At 43.7% G+C, this 14,055-nt stretch overlaps 1 long non-coding RNA gene across 1 annotated transcript in view; it reads right to left on the minus strand.

The window, feature by feature from the left end:
- Nucleotides 1-13,572, minus strand: part of LOC134929139 (uncharacterized) — an 86,205-nt gene extending 72,633 nt beyond the window's left edge. Inside the window, exon 1 of the long non-coding RNA XR_010178316.1 lies at nt 13,382-13,572. This is a non-coding gene — a long non-coding RNA (uncharacterized LOC134929139). The remainder of the gene's footprint in view (nt 1-13,381) is intronic.
- Between the last annotated feature and the right edge of the window lie 483 nt (nt 13,573-14,055).

Below are 14,055 nucleotides of genomic sequence, written 5' to 3' on the forward strand. Positions count from 1 at the left end.
TTCATTATAACCAAATTTTATTGTGCATGTCTTAAAATAAGGCTATCAGAAACATATTATGGTATATAAGTTAATAAATAATTTAACTAATGTTCAAGGTATATTATCATGATCAGTATTTACAAATAAGTAGTGTACACTAAATAGGGGTCAAATACAGTATGTGAAAAATTAAGATCTAAAAAATAAAGTGTTAAAAGAAAGGTGTCAAACTAAAAACTGCTGTGTACTGTTTTTACTCAACATTGACAAATGTATTCTACAGTATATGTGTGTATGTGTGAGAGCATTTTCTATCACTACATACTGTACAGTTGTGACAAAAATATTGAACAATGTATCAAATCATCCAGAGTATATAAATAATTGATGTGCAATTTTTATTTTAATATTACTAAATTTACAACTGCTTGACACTGCATAGCCTGTTGGAAAAAAAACACCAAATGGTGGTAGATAATATAATGTGAGTTTTACCTCACTTGCTGAATATAAAATATGGGCTAGTAATGTTTCTTTTTTAGAGGTTCCAAAATAAGGGGCCTACCGATAGGTATATTTCTAGATCTAGTAGGTGTAATATAAGATGGTACCCTCAAGGGTTATCCATTCAAGGCACATAACATGGATACATATTTATTTGATCCTTCAAACATATGGATAAATATATTTCCGTAGATATTAGCAGGGGCAGATTGGCCATAGGGTCCCTGGGTACATTCCTGGTGGGTCGATGTGCATCTGTGGCCTTTTTTGTTTTTCGACATGTGAGGGCTAGTGCTATTGCTATGGTTACATGGTATACCTTTGGTGCTGCCCATGTGAGGACACTTCTACAATTTTTTTAGGGCCACTTTCAGTTCTCAATCTGCCCCTGCCCGACTTTGAAATAAAGTACAATGGAATATGCTAGCACTACATAAATATTACAGCCAAGAAATATAAAACCTTTTGGTGTCACTTTGCTTTCCAAATAACAGTGGAAGCTATTGTAACAGGCCGTAGGTAGAGCAGGGGAATCCACATTACTCACTGCTTTGGGTGCTGCGGCTCTGTTGCATCAGGGCTCCAGCGGGGTTCCGGTGGTTCTCAATTCAGCAGACAATATGGGGCAGGGCAGTGCTTGATTGTGCAAAAGCACGGTGGCAGTGCTGGGCGGGACATGGGCACCGCCATCTTGCTCTGAGTTAGCTGATCAGATCTCTGTCATTCTAGAGATAACTCTAAGCTAGCTGACTTCCACAGCCAATCCCTGCAGTCCAGGGGAGATAAAAGAGACCGGGGGGGGGGGGGGGGGGAGTCTCAGGTTGCCAGTGCCACTGTATACCCAGGTTTAGCATTGTGGGAGAGAGCACTCTAGTTATTTGACTCCTATAAGATTATGTGCTGTTACATCTTGCACCCCTGGCTATATCAATTCACACTGACTCTAACAAACAACAATGGTGCTGTCTGATCGTCATAGCAACAATGGTTCCGATCAATTTTTACAGAAACATCAGTACTGTCTGATAGTCCAAAGAAAACAAGGCGCATATAATCCACAGATTTCTCTGCTAATTTTCTGTTTGCTGCTTCCACGAACCAGGGTATTAGCAACCTTGTAAATACCAAAGGAAACAAAAGAAAATGGGGAGCGCAAACAGAAAGAATAATATATATAAAAAAAATATTATTATAAAAAAAAGGGGAATTATGCCTTTTGATGAATTTCACAACCTAATTTAAACACACTAATACATGCACATCAGCCACTTTATAATGAACAAATCCACAGTTGCAATTTGTTACTAATAAAATGAGTTAAATAGTAACTTTAAAATTGTTATCTGTATAAAAAAGATACAATCCATATAGATTTCTCCTTAGTTTGGTGTAATCAGTTCCTTAAATAGATTGAACTAGGATACTCCAATGGATTTCCAAATAACATTTGTATTGCTGTTTCTGTATTAATGAGTAATAGCAACAGGTATACTTGCCCTTTTAGACCAAAAAATGCCCAAACCGCTGGCTCATGTATAGATGTAGTGAAGGTAAGATAATGGTCCTCTCACAGTTTGGGGAAATTAGAGCAAGGTGATGTCGACTCTGATCCCCACTTTAAGAAATAAATGCAGGCATCCAGTGTCAGCATCCCAAGGTGGCGCTATATCTTTTTTGTGGGACAGCCAAGCGGGCGGTGCTGGTAGATAGGATATCAGTGTCCTGGTGTGCCGCAGCTTGCTTGTATGTGACGGGGCAACCCGGTGGGCAGCACTGAATGAATCCGTGGACCGCTTGATGTAGGATCAGTGTCCCGATGTGCTGCGGTTAACCACTTGGATAGCTGCCAAGTGTGCGGCACTGAAGGGGTATGTGAGCCGCTTAATGTAACAAGGCTGTAGACACTCAAACCCAATATATGTTGCCGTGGCTTTCCATTTAGCAGGGAAGCCTGTGCAAGCGGCTCCAGGTAGATCCAGACAGAGCGGGCAGAGAACAATTCCGGATAATGTGCTGGGTGTAGTACACCCAAGCCCAAGTTCAGATTCACAAAAACCCCAGTCTGTGACAGCTATGTTATATATATAGAGTTGCAGTACAAAGTCAGGGCGTTGGCTAATTAGACACACATATAATGTAGTATGGGCATGTTGCGGAAAGTGGTTTTATAGTAGAGATGTACGCAGGGACGTGCAGTCAGGGGAGTTAGGGGAGGCAGTGCCTCCCCTGTCATTAAGGATTAAAATAATACTAAGAAGATACTTATGATACAGAATATCTTCTAAGTATTATTTTAATAATGAATCCTTTTGCTTTTATATTTTTAAAATTTATTTTTTCTTTTTACGATGTATAAAACAGTTTATAATGTGTGTTGGAGGCACCCCTCTTGGTGCCTCCCGATCTCACAGTGAATGGGCCGGAAGCGGGGGGTGGGGCCAAGCATCGGGCATCAAAAACCCATTACAAAAAACCCTCTAAGCGGCACCTAATTGCAGTGCCTCTGTGAAAGGGGCGTGCTGTCAGCTCATATGAAAGCACGCCCCTGTCACAGAAACAGATGTGATTGGGCAGTGAGCAGGGGAGGCCCAACCGTTACCACAAACCTCTCTGGACTCTGTGTCTGACAGGTGCACAGATCTCTGTGCTCCTGTTCCCCCATCCCCGCTTCTCCCGTGTCTCTGCAAATGTCCCTGCAGCTGTCTGGGTCAGGTTGCGACCAGCACTGTCCTTCAGATGCCCCCCACCTCTCTCTCCCCCTCCCCAGCCCTTCCCTCCACCCCGAGAGGGCAAACATCAAGCATACTGTTTCACTCACTGTGGAATACTGTGAAATATGCAGAGGCATGAAGCTGCTCCGGGGCTCACTTCTCCCTGCACACACAGCTCGTCCAGCATCAGCACAAGCAGAGGATACAGTAGTTAGTTTCGGTGGGTCCTCCTTCCCTCCCTGCTGACCAATCTTGTTCTATTAGCCATCTGCTCACCCCTCCTGCTTAGTACAGTATGTCCCTCCCCTCTCCCATCAGCTTCCTCCTTTCTCCTTAGCTTCCCTTTCATCTTCTCCCTCCCCTCAGAGCACTAAATGCCCCGCCCCTCTCGCCCCCCCTTCAACATACACACAGTGTCACACACACACACACACACACACACACACTCCTCCTCCTCTTCCTGGTCCTCACTCACACTGGTCCAGCAGAAAATTGGAAGAAGATACCAAGCGTTATAACAGACAGCTTCAGCTTGGGAAGGAGTAACCATATACTGTTTTTTTATGTAAATGTGAGTACATACCTTTCATATTATTGTCATTTTAATACAGCATTATCTTCATCACCACTTTTCTCTACTGTTTTTAACACACTATTTCTCTCTCTTAAGTAAATAAATGGATCACCTGCCAGGTCACCTCAACCACTCCTCTCCTCCCATCTCCTGCCCATTATTACCCTCCCTGTTCTAAGTCCTCTGCATTCCCATCGCTGTGGCAAATGCATGCAATGCACAGGACCCAGGGGCTCCTGTGCAGTGCACACCATGCACTCAATATAGATACACCTATGTCTACCAAGTAGGCAATGTTATAAAGAGCACCTGTGCAATGCTGCGGAGCAATGCGTCTCTCTAGAGGCATTGAGGGCAACTTTAAAATTTTGGTATGGTGCCAAAAAAGTCATAATTATGGCCCGGGCGCATTCATTGGCCCTCCCTGCACCACACAGTGTTTCGGGCAAGCGCCTTCTCCATGTGACATCATATAGGTGCCTCCCACCACAGCGCCCATAATCAGTCAAGCCCAAGATCATCTCTCTGTCAAGTAACTGATCTTTAGGTGTCTTTGTCCTGCTGGCTGCTTATTATGGTGTCCTCAGAAAGTTTAAAACACAGGGGTGCATCACATAAGAGATATGGATATCAGTCCAGTATCTAACATAATGCAAAAGATGGGTGCACTCACCATATTTTTTAAAAAGGTTTTAAAAGTTTTATTCAGCAAAATGTCAAGGTGCTAAAGGTCCTAAAATGGGATGTAGTTGGGATCCCGGCATTCGGAATCCTGGCAGACAGGGACAGGTTAAAGTTAGGATGCGGGGAGGGGCGGATTAGGGTTAGACTGCGGGGAGGGGAGGTTTAGGTTTAGGCTGCGGGGAGTGGAAGGATAGGGTTAGACTGCGGGAAGGGGGGTTAGGGTTAGACTGCAGGGAGGAGAGATTAGGGTTACGCTGCAGGTAGGGGAGGGTTACGGTTAGGCTGCTGGGAGGGAGGTTTAGAATTAGCTGTACCTGCCTCCTGGACCACTGTGACTTTTTGCTGAATAAAACTTTGGGAACCTTAACAAAACCCGGTGAGGTCACCCCTTTTTTGATATATATATATATATATATATATATATATATATATAAGTATAGCGCCACGTGTGAGGGTGAAAAAAATAAAATAACAGTCTGGTATTGACAATATAACGCTCCCTGATATGCTATAGGGCTTCAGCCGTCCCCTAAAGGTTCAGCATTGGTAAGATGCTGTTTCAAATTGAAGTAAAATGTGGGAAAATAGGGGTTCTGGCGACCAACGGTGTTAAAAGCGTATTTAGACTATATATATAGTGATGTGCACCGGACATTTTTCGGGTTTTGTGTTTTGGTTTTGGATTCGGTTCCGCGGCCGTGTTTTGGATTGAGGCGCGTTTTGGCAAAACCTCCATAAAAAATATTTGTTGGATTCGGGTGTGTTTTGGATTCAGGTGTTTTTTTTACAAAAACCCCTCAAAAACAGCTTAATCATAGAAATTGGGGGTCATTTTGATCCCATAGTATTATTAACCTCAATAACCATAATTTCCACTCATTTTCAGTCTATTCTGAACACCTCACACATCACAATATTGTTTTTAGTCCTAAAATTTGCACCGAGGTCGCTGGATGACCAAGCTAAGCGACCCAAGTGGCCGACACAAACACCTGGCCCATCTAGGAGTGGCACTGCAGTGTTAGACAGGATGGCACTTCAAAAAAATAGTCCCGAAACAGCACATGATGAAAAAAAAAAAAAAAAAAGAGGTGCACCAAGGTCGCTGGATGGCTAAGCTAAGCCACACAAGTGGCCGACACAAACACCTGGCCCATCTAGCAGTGGCACTGCAGTGTCAGGCAGGATGGCACTTTAAAAAAATAGTCCCCAAACAGCACATGATGCAAAGAAAAATGAAAGAAAAAAGAGGTGCAAGATAGAATTGTCCTTGGGCCCTCCCACCCAGGACAGGACTTGCACACTTTAACAAACCCATCATTTTAACAAACCCATCATTTCAGTGACAGGGTCTGCCACACAACTGTGACTGAAATGACTGGTTGGTTTGGGCCCCCTTCAAAAAAGAAGCAATCAATCTCTCCTTGCACAAACTGGCTCTACAGAGGCAAGATGTCCACCTCCTCCTCATCGTCCGATTCCTCACCCCTTTCACTATGTACATCCCCCTCCTCACAGATTATTAATTCGTCCCCACTGGAATCCACCATCTCAGTTCCCTGTGTACTTTCTGGAGGCAATTGCTGGTGAATGTCTCCACGGAGGAATTGATTATAATTAATTTTTATGAACATCATCTTCTCCACATTTTCTGGAAGTAACCTCGTACGCTGATTGCTGACAAGGTGAGCGGCTGCACTAAACAATCTTTCGGAGTAAACACTGGAGGGTGGGAAACTTAGATAAAATAAAGCCAGTTTCTGCAAGGGCCACCAAATTGCCTCTTTTTCCTGCCAGTATACGTATGGACTGTCTGACGTGCCTACTTGGATGCGGTCACTCATATAATCCTCCACCATTCTTTCAATGGTGAGAGAATCATATGCAGTGACAGTAGATGACATGTCAGTAATCGTTGGCAGATCATTCAGTCCGGACCAGATGTCAGCACCCGCTCCAGACTGCCCTGCATCACCGCCAGCGGGTGGGCTCGGAATTCTTAGCCTTTTCCTCGCACTCCCAGTTGCGGGAGAATGTGAAGGAGGAGCTGTTGACGGGTCACGTTCCGCTTGACTTGACAATTTTCTCACCAGCAGGTCTTTGAACCTCTGCAGACTTGTGTCTGCTGGAAAGAGAGATACAACGTAGGTTTTAAATCTAGGATCGAGCACGGTGGCCAAAATGTAGTGCTCTGATTTCAACAGATTGACCACCCGTGAATCCTGGTTAAGCGAATTAAGGGCTCCATCCATAAGTTCCACATGCCTAGCGGAATCGCTCTGTTTTAGATCCGCCTTTAATGTCTCCAGCTTCTTCTACAAAAGCCTGATGAGGGGAAAGACCTAACTCAGGCTGGCAGTGTCTGAACTGACTTCCCATGTGGCAAGTTCAAAGGGTTGCAGAACCTTGCACAACATTGAAATCCTTCTCCACTGCGCTTGAGTCAGGTGCATTCCCCTTCCTTTGCCTATATCGTAGGCAGATGTATAGGCTTGAATGGCCTTTTGCTGCTCCTCCATCCTCTGAAGCATATAGAGGGTTGAATTCCACCTCGTTACCACCTCTTGCTTCAGATGATGGCAGGGCAGGTTCAGGAGTGTTTGCTGGTGCTCCAGTCTTCGGCACGCGGTGGCTGAATGCCGAAAATGGCCCGCAATTCTTCGGGCCACCGACAGCATCTCCTGCACGCCCCTGTCATTTTTTAAATAATTCTGCACAACCAAATTCAATGTATGTGCAAAACATGGGACATGCTGGAATTTGCCCACATGTAATGCACACACAATATTGCTGCCGTTGTCCGATGTCACAAATCCCCAGGAGAGTCCATTTGGGGTAAGCCATTCTGCGATGATGTTCCCCAGTTTCCGTAAGAGGTTGTCAGCTGTGTGCCTCTTCTGGAAAGTGGTGATACAAAGTGTAGCCTGCCTAGTAACGAGTTGGCATTTGCGAAATGCTGCTACTGGTGCCGCATATGCTGTTCTTGCTGCTGGAGGCAATATATCTACCCAGTGGGCTGTCACAGTCATATAGTCCTGAGTCTGCCCTGCTCCACTTGTCCACATGTCCGTGGTTAAGTGGACATTGGGTACAACTGCATTTTTTAGGACACTGGTGTACATTTTCAGTATCGACTGCCTACAGAAATGGAACCTAGATGGTATTTGGTACCGGGGACACAGTACCTCAATCAAGTGTGTAGTTGCCTGTGAATTAACGGTGGATAACGGAAACACATTTCTCACCGCCCAGGCTGCCAAGACCTGAGTTATCCACTTTGCAGCAGGATGACTGTTGTGATATGTTATCTTCCTTGCAAAGGACTGTTGGACAGTCAATTGCTTACTGGAAGTAGTACAAGTGGTCTTCCAACTTCCCCTCTGGGATGACGATCGCGAGCAGCAGTAGGCATTACACTCAAGGATGCATCGGAGGAATCCTAGGCAGGAGAGGACTCGTCAAACTTGACAATGACATGGCCGTCAGGACTATTGGCTTTCCTGTGTAAGGAGTAAATTGACACTGAGGGAGTTGGTGGTGTGGTTTGCAGGAGCTTGGTTACAGGAGGAAGGGATTTAGTGGTCAGTGGACTGTTTCCACTGTCATCCAAAGTTTTTGAACTTGTCACTGACTTATGATGAATGCGCTGCAGGTGACGTATAAGGGATGATGTTCCAAGGTGGTTAACATCCTTACCCCTACTTATTACAGCTTGACAAAGGCAACACACGGCTTGACACCTGTTGTCCGCATTTGTGTTAAAATAATTCCACACCGAAGAGGTGATTGTTTTTGTAATTTGACCAGGCAAGTCAATGACCACATTCGTCCCACGGACAATGGGTGTCTCCCTGGGTGCCTGACTTAAACAAACCACCTCACCATCAGAATTCTCCTTGTCAATTTCCTCCTCAGCGCCAGCAACACCCATATCCTCATCCTGGTGTACTTCAACAGTGACATCTTCAATTTGAATATCAGGAACTGGACTGCGGTGCTCCTTCCAGCACTTGCAGGGGGCGTGCAAATGGTGGAAGGCGCTACCTCTTCCCGTAAAGTGTTGGGAAAGTCAGGCACCGCAGCCGACACAATTGGACTCTCCTTGGGGAATTGTGATTTAGAAGAACGCACAGTTCTTTGCTGTGCTTTTGCCATCTTAAGTCTTTTAAGTTTTCTAGCAGGAGGATGAGTGCTCCCATCCTCATGTGAAGCTGACCCACTAGTCATGAGGAACATAGGAGAGGGCCTCAGCCGTTGCTTGCCACTCCGTTTCGTAAATGGCATATTGGCAAGTTTACGCTTCTCCTCAGATGCTTTTAATTTTGATTTTTGGGTCATTTTACTGAACTTTTGTGTTTTGGATTTTACATGCTCTCTACTATGACATTGGGCATCGGCCTTGGCAGACGACGTTGATGGCATTTCATTGTGTCGGCCATGACTATTGGCAGCAGCTTCAGTACGAGGTGGAAGTGGATCTTGATCTTTCCCTATTTTACCCTCCACATTTTTGTTTTCCATTTATTAATGTGTGGAATTATATGCCAGTATTAATAGCAATGGCCTACTACTATATATACTGCGCACAACTGAAATGCACCACAGGTATGGATGGATAGTATGCTTGACGACACAGAGGTAGGTAGAGCAGTGGCCTACTGTACCGTACTACTATATATTATATACTGGTGGTCAGCAAACTGTGCAAAACTAAAATGCACCACAGGTATGGATGGATAGTATACTTGACGATACAGAGGTAGGTAGAGAAGTGGCCTTCTGTACCGTACTCCTATATATTATATACTGGTGGTCAGCAAAATTATGCACTGTACTCCTACTATATACTACAATGCAGCACAGATATGGAGCATTTTTCAGGCAGAGTACGTATAATACTGGTGGTCACTGGTCAGCAAAACTCTGCACTGTACTCCTTCTATATAATGCTGCTGGTCCCCAGTCCCCACAATAAAGCAGTGTGAGCACAGATATATGCAGCACACTGAGCACAGATATGGAGCGTTTTTCAGGCAGGGAACGTATAATACTGGTGGTCACTGGTCAGCAAAACTGTGCACTGTACTCCTCCTATATAATACTGCTGGTCCCCAGTCCCCACAATTAAGCAGTGTGAGCACAGATATATGCAGCACACTGAGCACAGATATGGAGAGTTTTTCAGGCAGAGAACGTATAATACTGGTGGTCACTGGTCAGCAAAACTCTGCACTGTACTCCTCCTATATAATACTGCTGGTCCCCAGTCCCCACAATAAAGCAGTGTGAGCACAGATATATGCAGCACACTGAGCACAGATATGGAGCGTTTTTCAGGCAGGGAACGTATAATACTGGTGGTCACTGGTCACCAAAACTCTGCACTGTACTCCTCCTATAATACTGCTGGTCCCCAGAATAAAGATATTTGCAGCCCCCTGAAAGTTCTGAAACAAAGTGAGAGGACGCCAGCCACGTCCTCTCACTATCATTTCCAATGCACAAGTGAAAAATGGCGATGACGCGCGGCTCCTTATATAGAATCCGAATCTCGCGAGAATCTGAAAGTGGGATGATGACGTTCGGGCGCGCTCGGGTTAACCGAGCAATACTGGAGTATCCGAGTATGCCTCGGACCCATGTAAAATGGATGAAGTTCGGGGGAGTTCGGATTTCCGAGGAACCGAACCCGCTCATCACTATTATATATATATATATATATATATATATATAAATATATATATATATATATACACACAGTATGTATATATTTATATACGTATGTGTGTGCTGTATATAGAAATATACTGCCTATCTATACACACACATTAGATCCATTAGCATATGTCAGGTCATCTCAGTATGCCCCCAGCTCCACCCCAACCCCTCTATCTGCTGCTTCCATCATGATCCCACTCCTGCCCCGTTCGGTCTGGTATTGCCTCTTTCTCTTTCTTACCCTAGCCCTCTCCCATAATTACCCCATTTCCATCGGGCAGCCAGGTCCTCCTCCTAGGCTAGATTTGTCCTGTCTCCTTTTTCGCATGCATGTCAGAGACAGGACAGACCTTAGCAGATTTACAGCATCACTAAGTGCCATTTTCATTTATTTTATCAGATTATGGTCCCATTAACAATGTTTTTTTCCATTTATAGGCTCTCACAATACATTATTATAACTTCTGTGCAGACCACACCCCAACAACACTGGTCACATCCTCTGCGGCGGCACACAATGGGCCTTTCATAAATTCCAGCTCCAGGCCCATATAGTTTGTTATCTGGCACTGGGGGCATGTCCGCAGCCACGGTGACCACAAAGTCTGGCACCTTATAAGCAGCTAATAGAAACCAACAACTTTAAACACTGTTATACACCACAAGTGCTAAATGGAGGAGATATCACCATAACATTCCTTTTAGATTGAAGGTGGGGTTCTTTTCTCTGGGGTATCTCCCCAACTCGGATCAGCAGGATGTAGACTCGCCAGGTATAGATGTCATAAAAAAGACAAGAGAACAAGGATGACCAATGGGTAGTAAATTTTACCAAGACTTATTATAGTTCATAACAATGCCTCTAGATGACTGAAGTAGATTCAAAGCATACCCCACTCACACTTAGAATAGGGATATTAAGCACATCAAGGTATCTTTATGAGGTTAACCTCTTAACACCCAGTGTGACATATAGGGATCTCAGTCAGACAGAAGAGTGGCTTGCAACAAGTTCCTGGAGGAGACAGATGATGTGTAAAACATCACTCACACTCGATAGACTGGTGATAAGCATATAACAGTATCTTTCTCTCCTTCAGGGAAAATGGTAATCCAACAATAGCGTACCGCAACTCAAAAGTGGAAGTACTGTATAACTTCTATCAAGGTATCTTTCAATTTTCAGGTGAAGATTTCAACTTGTGATTATAATGAGGTCTCCGGACATGGATCATAAAAAAATGACAAGAAAGCAGCCAATGCAAGATGTCCTGAAATTTCTTGATCAAAATGGTAGTGTCCTTGAGATATCTTGGCTGATTTTGGATCAATGGTTGGAGGAAGAAATCCAAGTATTGGGAGACTGAGTAAAAGAGTGAGTCACGGGCAGCTATGATAGGACGCCCAGGAGGGGAAACTTGAACTTTATGTAATTTTGGGATCATGTAAAAGACCGGTACCACTGGCCAATCCTGTGAGAGAGATGATACAGTGTTTTGCTTGATGACCTTATTTAATGCAGCCTGTTGTAAAATATGATCTAATTCATTTTTATAACTTATTGTTGGGTCACTAGACAATAATTCAACAGTGTCAGTACTGCTCAGTTTTCTATACGCCCCTTCTTTATATTGGCATAAGTCCAGGACAATGATCCCCCCACTTTTATCGGCAGGGCGAATGACAATGTCTTGATACGAACCAAGATCTTTTAATGCCTTCTATTCTGCCTTTGAGCAGTTGAAGTGACTGGATTTAGAAGTACGGCAAACATCTTCAATGAAAGAATCCATGCAAGATGTGAATGTCTTGATGCTTTTATTAGAAGAGTGTGGGTCAAACTGCAATTTTTTTCATACACCAGTACAGTGTTGCATAAAGGAAGTGCATTTTTTAAATGCTCCTTTAACTTGAGACGTCTGTTGAATTTGAATAAATTCACTTTGTCATTGAATATGTCAGGTGTGTGGGTGGGTACGGAGAACAGACCTTTGTTAAGTACGCGTACTTCATCATCAGTTAGCTGTCGCTTAGGCAGGTTAAAGACTACGCTTTCTGTGTTGTTTTCTTTGAGCGCTTTCCTTGTGTTTTGTCCTGCCCTTCTGGTCCTCCCTCTTTCACGTTGTCATTTGTTGACCGTGTGAGCAACCCCAGTTGTGGGTTTCTTAATAGTCCCTGTTGTTGATGTGCTGGCATATTCTGTATCTGTGGAAGATTCAGCTGCTGTTGAATTATCCGTTTCTAGAGGAAATTTCTTGAACTTCCTTCTGAATCTGTGAACCCTTGGATAAGTTGGTGCTTTTTGTATTACCAACTGTATATTTGATGTTGTTAGTAATCACGGGTGACTATGGCTAATTTTTTTTTTTAAATTGATGGGATCAGCCCAATATTTTTTCAACTGTTCGTTTAATTTGATAAGCCAATCCTGGGGAGCCTCCGCTTGAATCTTAGGTAAATGGATGATTTCAAATGAGGTTACTTTTTCTCTCACTACATTCAGTTCCCTCCTTGATTCCTCAATCACAAGCAAAATAAGGTCCAATGAGCACTTATTGAGCTCTGCAGCCCACTTTCTGCAAAAGTCTTGGTTATAACGTCCAATCGTGGGGATGTTCCTGATTCTAAATCCTTGGGGAATACATTTGTCGTGGTAATAGTCAGAAAGAGACACCCCATGGAGGACAAAAAGCTATTTCTATCTTTCTCAATCTGTTTAATTGTGAAATCAGCTGTTCAGCAGTTTCCATCCCAGCAATGTCCAATATTTATTCTGTGAATAAAATTGCTTCTGCTTCTGTGTCTGTTAAAGACAATTGTTCTCCAATTGGTAGTGTAAAGCTACTGAAGCCTGCCACTTCTTCCTGTGTGGTCATGACAATAGAGGATGATGCAGCATGTAATAGGAACCACTCACCAATTGATACCCTGTCCTTGAAAAATTATTGTGGTGCCTTGTCACAAAAGAACCAAAAATTGGTGTCCTTGTTATAGCTGGGGTGTAAGACCAGCACTCACAAACTGAGTATAAGCAACTGGCCAGGTACCTGACTCACACCGTGGGAAGTAATGTAGACAAAAACAGAGTTAGCACTCCAGGCGAAATGAATGGAAACAAGCAACTGTTCAGGTCAACGTTTCAGGGACCTCTGTCCCTTTTATCAAGACATACAGAATGAAAACTGACGAAACACTTAAATAGACTCACCAAGTGGTGTAGATGCTCCAGCCACGCCGTCCTGCTCGAAGCCGATGATGTCATCGGCACGACACTGCGCCGGAGGTCCGGACTGCCCCATGCAGCAGTCTTAAATTTTATTCTCTAGTCAGAACATATCACTGCATATTCGTTTAGTGGATTTCAGGAGAGGTGTTTCAGCAGCCCTGTTTAGTTTGTGTTCTTCTTTTCAAACATGCTTTGTTTGGTTACCAGGTTACAGGTTTCCATAGCAACTAGCCGCACCTACCCGGCTGGAGTCTATTTAAGTGTTTTGTCAGTTTTCATTCTGTATGTCTTGATAAAAGGGATGGAGGTTCCTGAAACATTGATCTGAACAGTTGTTTGTTTCCATTCATTTTGCCTGGAGTGCCAACTTTGTTTTTGTCTACATTACATCCCACGGTGTGAGTAAGGCACCCAGCCAGTTGCTTATACTCAGTTTGTGAGTGCTGGTCTTACACCCCGGATATATATATATATATATATATATATATGGTATGCAACTTACTGTTCGTCAAAAACATTAGTTTTAGTTTTTCCCAATAAACCTCTAGTTTATGTGATTCAGTTGTATGATTTTTCTGCAATTAATACACTTACAGTAAATGTCCAGAGTTCACATAAGTGTATTCATACTGTAGCTTGGCGCCTACTAAATATAA

Source organism: Pseudophryne corroboree, chromosome 5, assembly GCF_028390025.1.
Source record: "Pseudophryne corroboree isolate aPseCor3 chromosome 5, aPseCor3.hap2, whole genome shotgun sequence".
Lineage (NCBI taxonomy): Eukaryota > Metazoa > Chordata > Amphibia > Anura > Myobatrachidae > Pseudophryne > Pseudophryne corroboree.